The sequence below is a fragment of the Rhagoletis pomonella genome, unplaced genomic scaffold (genome assembly GCF_013731165.1).
Source record: "Rhagoletis pomonella isolate Grant_MI unplaced genomic scaffold, Rhpom_1.0 Rhpom_scaffold_00008, whole genome shotgun sequence".
NCBI classification, from domain to species: domain Eukaryota; kingdom Metazoa; phylum Arthropoda; class Insecta; order Diptera; family Tephritidae; genus Rhagoletis; species Rhagoletis pomonella.
Window position 1 is genome coordinate 11,648,717 of NW_023458562.1, and position 13,328 is coordinate 11,662,044.

Below are 13,328 nucleotides of genomic sequence, written 5' to 3' on the forward strand. Positions count from 1 at the left end.
ACTGTTTTTTGTTTTCAATTGGGCATGGTCTTAACGTGGCGGGACCCAAACCCAGCGCACGCGAGGTCTTACACCTTTTCACTTGAGCTCGCTCCCAAGCGGGTGGCTACCTAGAGGATACCTGGATATACATAAATATATGGACATTATGAGTTGCGATTTGAACCTTACGCACAAGAATTACTTTTGGCCCCCAGAATTTTTTCAGGCGCTCATAGTTTCCGAAAAATTCGCAAGAATGTGTTTAACTTTAGTCGAACACTGCTAAATATTATTAAGGTGCAATTTAGGGCCACCAAAATTATTATGATATTTGTTTTACGCTCCTGCGTGTGAAAGCAATTGATGAAAATATTTCTAAAATGTAATTACTCGTATGTATATATTTACTCAACAAATGAAATGTGGAAATAATCAATGCGTAGTTAAATGAAAATGGTAAGCTGGAAAATCATTGCAAATATTTACCAATGTAGATATAAGTGAAAATTAATTTAAAAACAAGTAAATTTTAAGCAAAAAACACAACTGACTTCAATTCTCATATAAAAAAATCAGTTACGTTAGTTTTTTCATGATCCAATGATCGGATCTAAACCAAATTAGTAGAGGACCTGTGAGACACTGCCATTTCGATGGAAAGAAAATTATCCAAATCGGTTGACATGGTCCAAAGTTATGCAGTAACGTACATAAAAACAGATTCCAACGAATTGATAACCTTCTCCTTTTTTGAAGTCGATTAAAAATGCCTCTAAATAGTACTTGGCATTTTAACTAAGTAAAACTAGAGTTTTTGACCCCCACCATTCATTGGAATTTTCTGCTTTGAAAAGGAATGAATGTGATCATTTCGAAAGTAAGGGATTAATAAGCCAGAAAAACTTCTTGGTTCTATGTTGCAATTGCACTTCATCATCCTCTGGCTCATATCCTGTGCAGCTGTCGTATATGCTACCTATTGACGATCGTATACTCGGCCGCTAGCCGAATTATTTACTCGTAGCGCTTTATTATGCTCTTCCATTTTACACAATTTTTTGCTTTCTTTCCTAAGTTGTACAAATGTTCACTGTAAGTTACCAAGAACCGTCCAATTAGCTTAATTGTGTGCCCGTACTACCTCTAAATGTCTGTAGCATATTGTATGGCGCTGAGGAGTAGCAATAGGCTTATGCTCACACATATAATATTTACCCGTGCAATCAATAGTGCAAACTTGCTATTCCTCCAGTCGAGTGTCGTATAATTTACGCGCATGCGCATACTGGCCACCATTGCCATGTATCCGATACACACACGCCAACGTCCAGGATAGCCCTTCATACTCTTATCACATTGCCGACACACAGTGTGAGCGCTTCAGACAAACGTTGACCAGAAATACTGAAAATGTATGTATGTAGAATCTTTAAATTTGTGAATATTACTAAAAAAAAATACTAATATGGACATCATCCATTGAAAAATACGCCTACTCCCCATATAAAGGTAACAAAAAAACGGTAAATTTGCAAAACATCTATTTGGAAAACTAATAAATTTATAATGATCGAACTGATACACATTCAGTTAGTTACAGAAGTATTCGTTGTTTAGTTTTTTCAAGGTATTTAAAATGTCTTCGATTATACATAAATCTTTTTCCTTAACTTTCATTTAAAAAATACATAATACATTCTACAAAATTTGTAAAAATTCCATCGGAAGTTGTATCGCGAAAAAAATGTTATATATCTAACGTATTTCTAGGCCTATCTGGCGCTGAAGTCAAAAAATAAAGTATTATCGACATAAAATTCATGTTGAATAAAGGTAAAAAACAGTTTTTTTATATAATAATTATTGAAACAAATTGCATTAATTCAACAAACTGTAAAAACCACTAGGATTACTCCAAATCATATTAAAACAAGTTTCATGAAAAGAGCAGTTTTTCGATTTTGTAAGAAAAGAAAAAAAAAACAACTTCCACATTTGTCACATAACTAGGGCTGCCAGATATCTCCGTTGCCAAACCGGTAAATCTAACATTGCTGACAGCTTCTTCCATACGAACTATGTTCGGCAATTCTTTTTATATGGAAGAAACTGTCAGCAAAAACAAAATTGCTGAAAATCAACAACGCGATTTTCTAGCAACTTCAGACTTGCGCTATAAATTGACTGAAAAGTTACATTTTCAACATTTTTCTAAAAGATCTGATGAAAAATTCTCTGAGCCAATAATTTTTTACAGCACTGTACTTATAAGTACACGCGTCACGCTGCGCCGCGGCCCCCCGCGGTTGTTAATGATTGTGTGTGGATTAATATCACAACACTGAGGATTTGGCGATAACCTTTTTCATCTATTAAAAAACAGCACTTACGGGGCAATGTTTATTGTAAGAACAACATTTTTTTTCTATAAATCGACATACTTTAAGCATTGTTGACGCTATTTCCATTTCCATTCCATTCCATGAGGAAATAGCGTCAATGACTTTATTTCCAAATTTTTGTTGATTTTATTTCGCTTTTGAAAAGGTAATAATGTCAATTGACTTTATTTCGCACCAGGGTGGGAAATAAACAGCCTCATTGCGTAAGTCGTAAATTAGGCTGAATTGTACGACTCGACAACATTAGCATTGTCTATTGTCGTGCTGAAATAAGTAAACGACGAAAATTGTCGAAAACTATGCAGTGCTGCCAAGTTCTTCCGTTTTAATACACTAGTCGAGTGGAAATTTTAGGCAATGACGCTAAATTTTCGATACGATTCGACTCTCGAAAAACGACTTGCATTCGGCACGACTCTCGCAATGAGGCTGAAAGTCAATTGACCTCATTTCCGTTGATCTTGTTAACTGTCACCGCTATCGATAATCGACCCACTAGTATCATACGGTTCGATTGTTTTCTTTCTTGTTTGATTAAATATAGATATACATATGTGCGTGCTACACAAGGATACAAAGGAGTAAAAGAAAACACAATTTTTCCCAAGTTTGTATCTCACTGAAACGTACGACTGTCACCTTAGTGACTATGGAACGGCCCATATGTTATTTAGATATGTTACTTAATAGTTAAATTGTAACAATTTATCCAAATTAAAAAAATTAAATGAAAGCATTTCCGCTCAAGTTCGTTATCAATTTACCGATAAACGTTAGACAATTTCAAAAAATTATATTTATGGCCGCGACCTTCCACTGTGCGACGGGCAAACTCAACCCAACGAAACAATGTCACAAAGGATACGCCCGTGCAAAGGTGATAAATTGTTAGCAATAAGGCGGCAAGAAGACGCAAAATTTATGTTTACCAATCTGCTCATTAAAATCGTAGTAGACACAAATTTATGTATGCATGTATGTATGATACATATTTTCATTTTACCATTGACAGTATATCTTATTCAAGGTTTTGACGGCTAGTATTTTCATATTTTATGTTAATTAAATATTTTGTCATAAAATATGAATTTGATTGAGTTTATAAAATTAAAAAATCTTAAGAGATTTAGTTGACCGTTCTTGGATGTCCCTTCCTGTTTTTTATATATGCACATAAATATTTGCATATCGAAAAACTACTTGTGTATGCACAGTAGGGTGTTCCAAAAATGCATGTGGAAAAAGTCAAGTCGGAATTTTTTTGCTCTCACCCCCTGGGAATGTACTTTACTGAAAAAATATACGCCTTTTTTTCTTTTAAATCAAAATATAATTGGAGCTCGCAATAAGCCAAATTTTTGTTATTTCCCAATTGAATGTGAAATAACACAAATTTGCTTTATTTCATTTCTCGTTGAGCAATAAGACCAACTTTTAAACTTAACAATTTGAGTAATAAAGCAAACTAGTGCACATATGTAGGTAGTCACCCAGTTACATTTGACAAAAAGTAGTACACGAACAAGTCACGGTGGGCAGGAAGCGAAGATAGGTTGCATAAAAATGTCGACAAAATCTGAAAGCAGGGTTGTATTTGTTGATATCTTAAGGTTAAAAATCCGCTTAAATTGAAATCCTAGCTGCTCCTGTTTTAAAGATATCCACATTTTATATACTTCTGATAGGATATATTTGCAAAAGAGGAAGGCGTACTTCTCGATAATTAGAGCACATTTATACGAAAAGAAATCTCATACAAATCTGTTCCCCTTTTTTAACTCACTAAAACGAATCAAATCAATGTGAAACATTTTCATTTTTTCCTACCGAAAGAATAATTGATCGAGATTTATTGGGCGCTACCGGTATACAACTTAGATAAAACACCACAATTGCCTTTTTCTGTAGCGTGAACTTTCTCATTACAAACACTTTCAATATCGCAATATATGTATATATGTATACAATATTGTATGCTATATAATACGGTAGTAATTTTTTATTAAAGGTTTGTTGCTATAAGCAAGTAGCGCAGGCAAGTCGCACTGCGCTTGTGCAAGAAATAAAAATGCTCTAACTTAGGCCAACGGTACTCCTCATAATAAGTAAATAAATTCAAAGCTTGTATGAGATTTATTTTGGTATTTATGTACTCTTCTGTCAGGAAATAATGACTATTGTACATCCAGAACACAAATGCGATCATAAAGAAAATCGCATGAAAGTATGCGCTTTGTGTGTAGGGCTGCCAGACGTCCCGGCTTTCCCGGACATGTCCCGGTTTTAGACTATTTGTCCCGGTGTCCCGGTCCAACCTTAAAATGTCCCGGGTTTCATTTAAGTGTCCCGGTTTTCGATTTGATTGCACAAATTTTGCTTAAAAATGACTACGCTGAGAGACAAAACGCGTTGTAATAATATTAAGAAAAATTTTATGAATTTACTGGGGGAAATAACGCATAGTAAACATGAATATTTTTTATTTGATTATCGTTTTGAAATGTTCGTACTTAAAAACAATACTTTCATACCACGCACACGTGGTGTTGAATCAAACTGAACATTTGAATGCACATTTCCATGTCTGGCTGTAGCTGAGTGCACGAAGATGCTTGCCACAATTTGCTAATTTCCAGAGCGTCAGGGTTCAAATCCCATTACAGACAGCATGGAATTTAAATAAATTTTCTTTTTTAACTTAATTATGAAAAAGCATCCGTTAAGTGCAAAGCGCTTCATTTTAATATTGGCGTATTTCAATTGAATATTTCTATACTAAATACTAAAATTTGTATACTTAAATTATTACGAGTTGGGTTGGTGCTCTTTCATATGCGATTTTTTTTTTAAATGTAGCACGTTTTGCATAAGCAATAGTTGATGTTTAATATAAGTATGTACCTAAATACGTTAAAATGACATGCACAGAGTTTTACAATTATAGCAAAAGCCAGAAGTTTTGAAACAAGCTCACAGCAACGAAACAAATGACTGATATTTTAATGTTACCTTGTATTTATTTTTTTTTTTCGTGAAACCTAGATTACTTATAAGTACCGTGCCGTACAAAATTATTGGCTCGGAGACACTTTCATCTGATCACAATTTCTAATCAGATCTTTTAGAAAAATGTTTAAAATGTAGCTTTTGAGCCAATTAGTAAAGTGCAAGTCTGAAGTTACCAGAAAATTTCGTTGATTTTTTGCAATTATTTATTTTTTGCTGACAGTGTCTTCCACATACAAAAAAATGTCGAACATAGTTTGTATGGAAGAAACTCTCAGTAAAAACAATACCAAATATATTACCTCGTTCAATGCCATGAGCAAAATCGTGAATACATGGTTTTCCGCAAAACAAGCGGATCTTAGTAATTTTGATAAAAATCTTAACGAACTCCGCACAGCTTTGAAAAGTACTGGAATTTCTCAAACTGTCAAAATCCATTTTATCCTTAAACATTTAAAGCAATCTATTTCATTCTTGAATAACGATGGTTTAGGATTATGGTCCGAGCAGGCCCGGAAGTCAGTTCATAGGGAATTCATTAAATTCTGGGATAGATTCAAAATAAATATGATTGATAAACCAACTTTTGTGAGTCGCCTGAAGAAAACTGTAATGACATTTTCATTGCAGCATATATAAACTTAACTAAATAATAAAATATTTAAATACTAAAATGTGTGACTATATTATATGGTTAGCCAACAAAAAAAATAAAAGGAAACAAAAAACAAATATAAAAAAATAAAGCAAGAAAAAAATATAAAAAAATAAAACCAAAAAAAGAACAAAGAGGTGCAAAGTAAGTTGCCTCTACGTGGTGCGCCTTGGAAACGATTGAAACCGGCTAAAAACTTACATAAACTTATATTTTCACATAATATATATACACACATTTACTCACACATACATTGTTGAATATTTAATGCGCAAGGATGTTTTTCTCTTTCGCAAAAGTCGGTCCTATCATAACTATGTAAAATGTGGATATCTTTAAAACAGGAGCAGCTAGGATTTCAATTCAAAGGGATTCTTAACCTAAAAATATCAACAAATACAACCCTGCTTTCAGTTTTTTTCGACATTTTTATGCAACCTATCTTTGCTTCCTGCCCACCGTGAAGTTAAATGGACGGATTTGTAAGTATACAATTTTGAAAGTGCCCGGCGTCGCGGCGCTCGCGTCCCCCGCCCCTCCCCTACTTTCGCAATTATGTACTGGTGGCATTATAACCGTTTAGAAAAGGGAAAATTGATAAAATAACACTAGTTCACTTCTGAAACTGCTTTTTAATGTCCAAGTAATGGGAATTATTGTGTATGGTGTTATTGCATGCATCCCACCCATAGTGGAATTTACCAGGTGCCACTGCTTTATTTGAAAATTTGCCTATAAAATGTGACTATAAGGCAGCCGAATGTCAGAAAATAAAGCGAGAAAGCCGTTTTATTACTTCATCTGTTTATTGCGACATGGTTCCATGCAAACATTTTAAGGTTTTCCAGCAATGTTTTTAACATATTAAAAAGCATGCAGAAAAAATTCATACAAAAGCGCTATGTCCAATATGCGGAGCAGTTTTTAAAAACGATGCTTTTTGCTATATTTTGTTAGACTTTTCATAAGTAAAAATATTTTGTGAATATTACTTTCTTCATATGAATTATATGACATTTTCTGTTTAATTCAAGGCCTATCAAACAGGTTTAGAGCATTTGAGAAAAAACAACATTTGCCTGTATTTGTTGGTGCTTCTGGTATCGAAGGTGCCAAAACTGTTCTGATTTTTTTCTTCTACATCAAAGCGTGCCATGCGAAATACGAAAAAGATAAAAAATTTAAATTGAAAAAATGAAAATTGTTGCAACTTTCTTTCTTAGTAAATTGGTTCGCTCCTCGAAGCATTGATCCATCCTGTGCCAGGCCCAGTAATCAGCGGTTGTGCTGCTGAATTGGGCGAGCCTTCCAAAACCCCGCAAACATATTCTGAGCGTTCAGAATATATGAGTCCGAAAGGTGTCCTAGGTAGGTAAGAAATATGAGTTTCAAAAACAAAAAATTTTTTACTCTTATATGAATCTTTTAGGATTCATATATGAGCCAAGTTATGAGCCAGCACCTTGTGCCAATATAAAAACAATAAAGATTTGAAATTTATATCTAAACTTGTTTATACGGAAATTGAAAATAATTAGAAAACAAAAAATGAACAAAATTTAGCTTAAGCTGCTGCTATTGAATGCATGTTGGAATGTGTATATGCATGTAAGTATGTATGTATGTTATTTGCAAGGACTTTTTGCGGAATGCCTTTGCAAATATAGTGAGTTGAATAAGACTCAAAGAGCAACCTAAAATAAGAGTCCGAATGTAGCAATTTATGAGGCCGATAAGGGTCTCAAAAAGAGTCATATATGAGGCCAAAAGTTGTTTTAAAAGAGTCCAAAATGAGCCGTATATGAGGCCAATAAGAGTCCAATATGACTCATATTGAGGCTCATTTGATGTATGAATTTAAGCTCATATAAGTCGACATTCGTAGGAAGGGAAACACACTCATATCGGACTCTTAAATGAGCTCATTATGAGCGTAATAGCTCCGAAATAGGACTCCTTAAAGACTCATTTATGACTCCAAATGTTTGCTGGGAAGCTGCTTTTAATCGCTGGTTTTGTATGGAAAATGTTTCACATGCAAATAGATTTTAACAATTTAGAATTTTTGTGAGAAGAAATTAAAAATATTTAACATTTTCGAGAACAAATAATTTGAAAAAAAATCAAATCAGCTGCTATACTGATATTACCTGTTCAATGTGCCTTGGTTTAATTGTATTTTTGGAATAAACAAAGTTCTTTTTCCTTCTTTCAGTAAACTGTTTTTTTTTTTACAAATAGTATAAATAAGCAATGGGAAATAAGGCAAAATTTGTTTTATTTCCAACCTTTGTTGGAAATAAAGCAAAACTCAGATTTTGGTATTATTTCCCATTTAAAAAGGAAATAAAGCAAATTTTGCGTTATTGTCGTTTGTGTTACCTGCGATTTTCGCTATATAATCAATTATTTTAGACTATACTGCTAGGCCATTTTCTAGTAACTAGTAGTGCAATTTTGCTTTTATACAGGGTGAGGCGAACATTTGTGAATATTTGAAAGTTTTCATATGAATACATTTTATGGAGCGATAAATGAGTTGCAATATCTACTCACGTACGTTTTTCCGAGAGTGCGGTTTTCGTACATTTTTAGTATCCGAATTAAAATATTCGTTCAAACTGAACATTCGAAAACATGGTATATGTATAGTGCAGAAGAAAAGCGTATTAAACGAAAAATGTCTGTCGCACACTTTGATGAGAAAACGGATTGTCGAAGTACCCGAAAATGGAATCGGTAAACGGGCACAAATCCCAATTACATTCACATTTCATTCCGTTCTAGGATTTTTTTCTGGCTGAGTATGTACATACATATGTATGTACGTAGTTACATGACCTTTTAAATAGAAAAAAAGACATAGATGGAGCTCTATGTACTTGAAGGATGGGCCACTTAGAGTTCTCTACAACAAAAACGTTTATCAAATTATTGTGGGTGTTCACACTTGCCATCTGGTTAAAAATTATTATTATGTAGTGTATTTTATTGTTGTAAACTGAATAAAAATCATGACCACATAATCAGATAACCTGATAACCAGACAGGTGTGAACACCCACAATGATTATGTGGTACTTGTTTCTCAAGGTCATATTTATGCATTCGCGTTTAATAGCCACGCGGAGAACAAAGACAACAAAGTTAGCAAATGAATAAATTAAAACTATGTATTTAGTTTACCTTTATTTTGAAAGGTGCGCAGCGAATGACGGACAACAACTGGCCAACTTTTATCCTGTGAAGACAAAAGGAAAAAGAGCTATCTGAATTGAAAATTGTCTCATTCTAAGAACCATGTCGCCAATTGTCAGCACTTTGTCAGTGTGTTCAGTGTCACTTGCATCTACTCCGCTTACTGTGTGTGTTGCACATTAATGATATGTTGTGACTGAAAAGCCATGATAACACAGATGCGAAAATATAAGCGGCCGCAACATGGGCGCAACGCAACATTACCACCAGTAGAGCAGGAAGGAACAGCAAGCAGCAGCAGCAGCTACCCACATTCGGCAAAATGCATTTTTTGTTCTATTTATCATTTTTTTTCAATTCTGCTCGTCGTATCGGATAATATCGACTGCCAAAACCCGAGAGATACGCAGCAACACATCTCTGGAGCTGACTCCTCCGGCTCCTAGAATTATCTAGTTGCCGTTGTCGCTTGCACTACTATCTGGTGTTGCGTTTGTTGCGCTGGCTTACTAATGTGCAGCTGCCGGAGAAGCCGGTTTGTCACCAGCCGGTTTGGTTCGCGGCATGAAATCGTGTGACTTCCTTTTGTGCGTTATTTCTCACCACACTTCTCTACCACACTATGGATTTTCTTTTGAGTTGCATTGCAGTCGTTGCAGTTGTAATAGTAATTGCTAGTTAACGCCGAAAACATATGTACATACATCCTTTCCTTTGCTCAGTTTCTTCTTCACAAATAATATTTGTTATTATTTTTGGGTGCTTTTGTTCCTCCATCATTGTTGGTGCAACATATTTACCAACTTGCATTTCTGTACGCCTAGACATTGGTAGCATGAAACAACAACATCGCGCCATCTTCGTGTTTGTATATGAACTACGAAAAAGCCCAATAAATATTAGCAGCAACCGAAAAAGTGGTGTCGGTATATCGTCAACAACTGAAATAAGTCGCAGCAAGACGTCTTGTGGCAGCTGAGGCAGAATTGAAGCATCTACAATATTTAGTTGCATCGATGCGAAGTAGTGACTAGGAAAGCAGTTGCCCGCCATCAGTCAACGTGGCAACATGTTAAATGTTTGCTGATGCCTTGGTGTTGTAGCACCAACAAATGCTACCACTGTGGAAGGATAGAACTTATTCTCTAAGCAACAGTGCAAAAATTGACTGAATGAAAGAAGCAAGAGCGAAGCAAACGGCGAGTTCCGTTCAGAAAACGAATCCACTGCCGCAATCAGTGTTTCCAGAACTTTTTTAGAGAAAAGACTTGATGAAAAAGGCCAAATAAAACTAAAATATAATTTTATTGCGCGCTAAATTTTTTACGCTTCACTTGTTTTTACTTAATCAATACAGCATTTGGTCCGGGCATATCGAAACCTAAGTTCCCTGACAAAATGTTTCCAGATTTTTGATACAATTTACACTGACCGAATAAATAAACAGTTAAAACCAAAGCTATTTACTTAATTATTTTCGATAAGACAAAACGTATTTAATTTTAACGATTTACTCAGAGGTGACTTAGTCCTACCATAAGTGTAAATCAATATTGCTTAAGTCCTTAAGTACTGCATACTGTGACATATGTACATATGCATATGTAAGTCGATACATATCAAACATGTCTAAGCTCACCACAAGACAATTTGGGAATTTCAGATTCAACACTAAGTCTAAATAAGTATATGGTATGTTTCAAATGTGCTTAAGCATAACGTAAAAACTGCTTTCTTTAAAATACGGTTTACCTTTTCTATTGCTTTTTCTTCATAAAATGTTTCCAAGTTCTATAGGGCGTTTTTGAATCGTCAGCTAAGATAGGGCATTTGCAACCAAATTCTGACTTAGGGCGTTTTCCAATGAAATTCTGAAGTAGGGCGTTCTTGAAAAGTTTTCTGAGATAGGGCCTTTTCGAACAGCCTGCGGAGATAGGTCGATCTTCCACTCAGGTATCGGTATACACATACACAAAAACCAAAGCTAAAACAAATGATGGGAAGCTAATAAAAAGCTAGAAGCTAAATGGATTTTGTGCGGCCAATTGCTTTCACAAAAGCCTAAACTGGCAACACTAGCTGCAAGTACCAGACAAGTGGGACATATAGTATATTCGGTCGAAGGTTTGAAGTCCAGCAAACAACTGATCGACCAGCCACTAGTCAACTTCGTCTGTCCCAACATTTTTCTATGAATGTGTGCGCCTAGATTAACTGGAAACGTTCATAACACCATCTGGCAACACCAGCAAAAGAACTGCAGCTCGTTTCCAAGACGAATTTTTTTTCTATGATTTTTAATAGGTATACATGCGTATGTATGTACAATAGACTGCATCACTCCTCATACAAAAAAAAAATCGGTACTGTGTTTCCCTTTGAATTATAAAATCTATTATATTTGAAGACGTCCACCAAAATATTTCGGAAAAATATTAAGATTTATGAACCGATTTGGAATTTTTTGAATTGAAAAAGTTTCTTAAAGAATTTTTTGAAAAAATCCCCTCAGATGACAAAACTGTTAAGATCAAAAAAATCTGCATAAAAATATTAAAAACAAAAAATCGTAAAAATGAGATTTTTGATGCTGTTATTTAACTTTTTTTAAAGATTGATATAAAAAAAACTTGACTAACTGGGCCAAAGCTATTCCGACTTAGACTTGTGAAGTATCATTAGAAAGGTATTTTCGCACGCTTTTTATTTCCGTTTTATTTTAAATTCATGAAATCGGCCTAACAAATCTGTCTTTTTTTAATGAGATCTTGTTATAACGTGGTTAAATGACACAAATCACTTATATGATAAGGATGCACAAAAATTTGTCTTTAAAAATATTCATAATTTCAAAAATATTTGTATTTACACATTTCCCAATAGGACTGCGCGATTATTTTATTTATTATAACTCATATTAATTGATTACTTAATAGCAAAATCCGCTTTTAAGCGCTAGGCGCTAAAAAATAAAATAAAAGCTATAATACGGCGAGATCATCTATTTCCACAAATGAAATTGCAAATTTCACATTCAGCGGGAGTTGTCACAAATGGTGGTTTAATATTGGCAAATATTCGATATGCTACAACAAAATCAATAACAATAAAAAGTGTTGCCACATGAAAATTAAAGCTTTAACTCCAAAACCTACCCTGCAGTGAAATCCCAAACTAGTCAGCAAAAATACTAGTTTACAACTAGAATTTCCTGACAGAAACCGAACTAGTTCGAAAGTGACCGGACTTGTACCAAGTACAATTCGATTTATTCATGCCCTGTTTTATTTGACTTCGACAGTTTAATACAATAAAGTAAACAAAATATTATAACTTTTATTTGGGCATATTGTATACCATCCCTGTGGGGAAAATCTCTAGTTTTGAACTGGGGCGCTTCTAGTACATTTAGAACCACTACTAGTTCGCGATAAATCTCTTTTGCACAAACAACTGGCGAATTTAACACAGCGATGTCATAGGAATTGGAAATCGTCCCCCGCTGCATTACCTTTTCCATAGTTCAGAACCAGTCCTAATTTCGACATATGGGATCTAGTCCATTTTCTATAGTTTCGAACCAGTTGTAAACGAAAAAAGTAACAAGATGTTTTCTTTTTGGGTTACCATGGTAGCAATTTTCAATTTTTTGCAGAGAAATGTATTTTCAATCTGAAATCCAATTTGTTTGAATGAATGTAAATTTAATTTTGCATTTGAAAACACGTTTACATACCTTTGGCTGTAGCTGAATTTGCAGAGGTGCTGACTGTTATTGGTTATATTTCAGAAGGTCCCATAATGTTAAGATGTTAACACAAATATTAGTTTTGTATTACCAAACTATGAAAAAGCATCTGCGACGTGCAGACTGAAAGCGTATTTGAACGAAAAACCCACCAAGCAAAAATCTATTTAAAGTAAACAAGCCCCCCGCTGCATCCCTTTTTCAGTAGTCTCGAACTAGTTCAAAATTCGCCAGATGAGATCTAGTTTGTTCTGCATCCCTTTTTCTATAGTTTTGAACCAGTTCTAAATTCGTCATTTTAGATATAGATTTCTAAAATTGTTTTTTAAAAGTAC

General features: G+C 34.4%; 1 protein-coding gene and 1 long non-coding RNA gene across 3 annotated transcripts in view; one reads left to right on the top strand and one right to left on the bottom strand.

Moving 5' to 3' along the window:
• LOC118744187 (neurogenic protein mastermind) overlaps positions 1 to 13,328 on the bottom strand; it is a 209,864-nt gene that overhangs the window by 131,162 nt on the left and 65,374 nt on the right. The window contains exon 1 of one of the 2 annotated variants that reach the window (XM_036477010.1): positions 9,234 to 9,741. The exons of the other annotated variant lie outside the window; for it this stretch is intronic. The gene's annotated coding sequence lies outside the window, so the exon portion shown is untranslated. Of the gene's footprint in view, positions 1 to 9,233; positions 9,742 to 13,328 lie in introns of those variants that run through there. 2 annotated transcript variants of the gene reach the window in all.
• LOC118744191 lies at positions 9,741 to 10,798 on the top strand. Its single transcript, XR_004993519.1, has 2 exons — positions 9,741 to 9,941; positions 10,070 to 10,798. It is a non-coding gene; the product is annotated as an uncharacterized LOC118744191 (long non-coding RNA).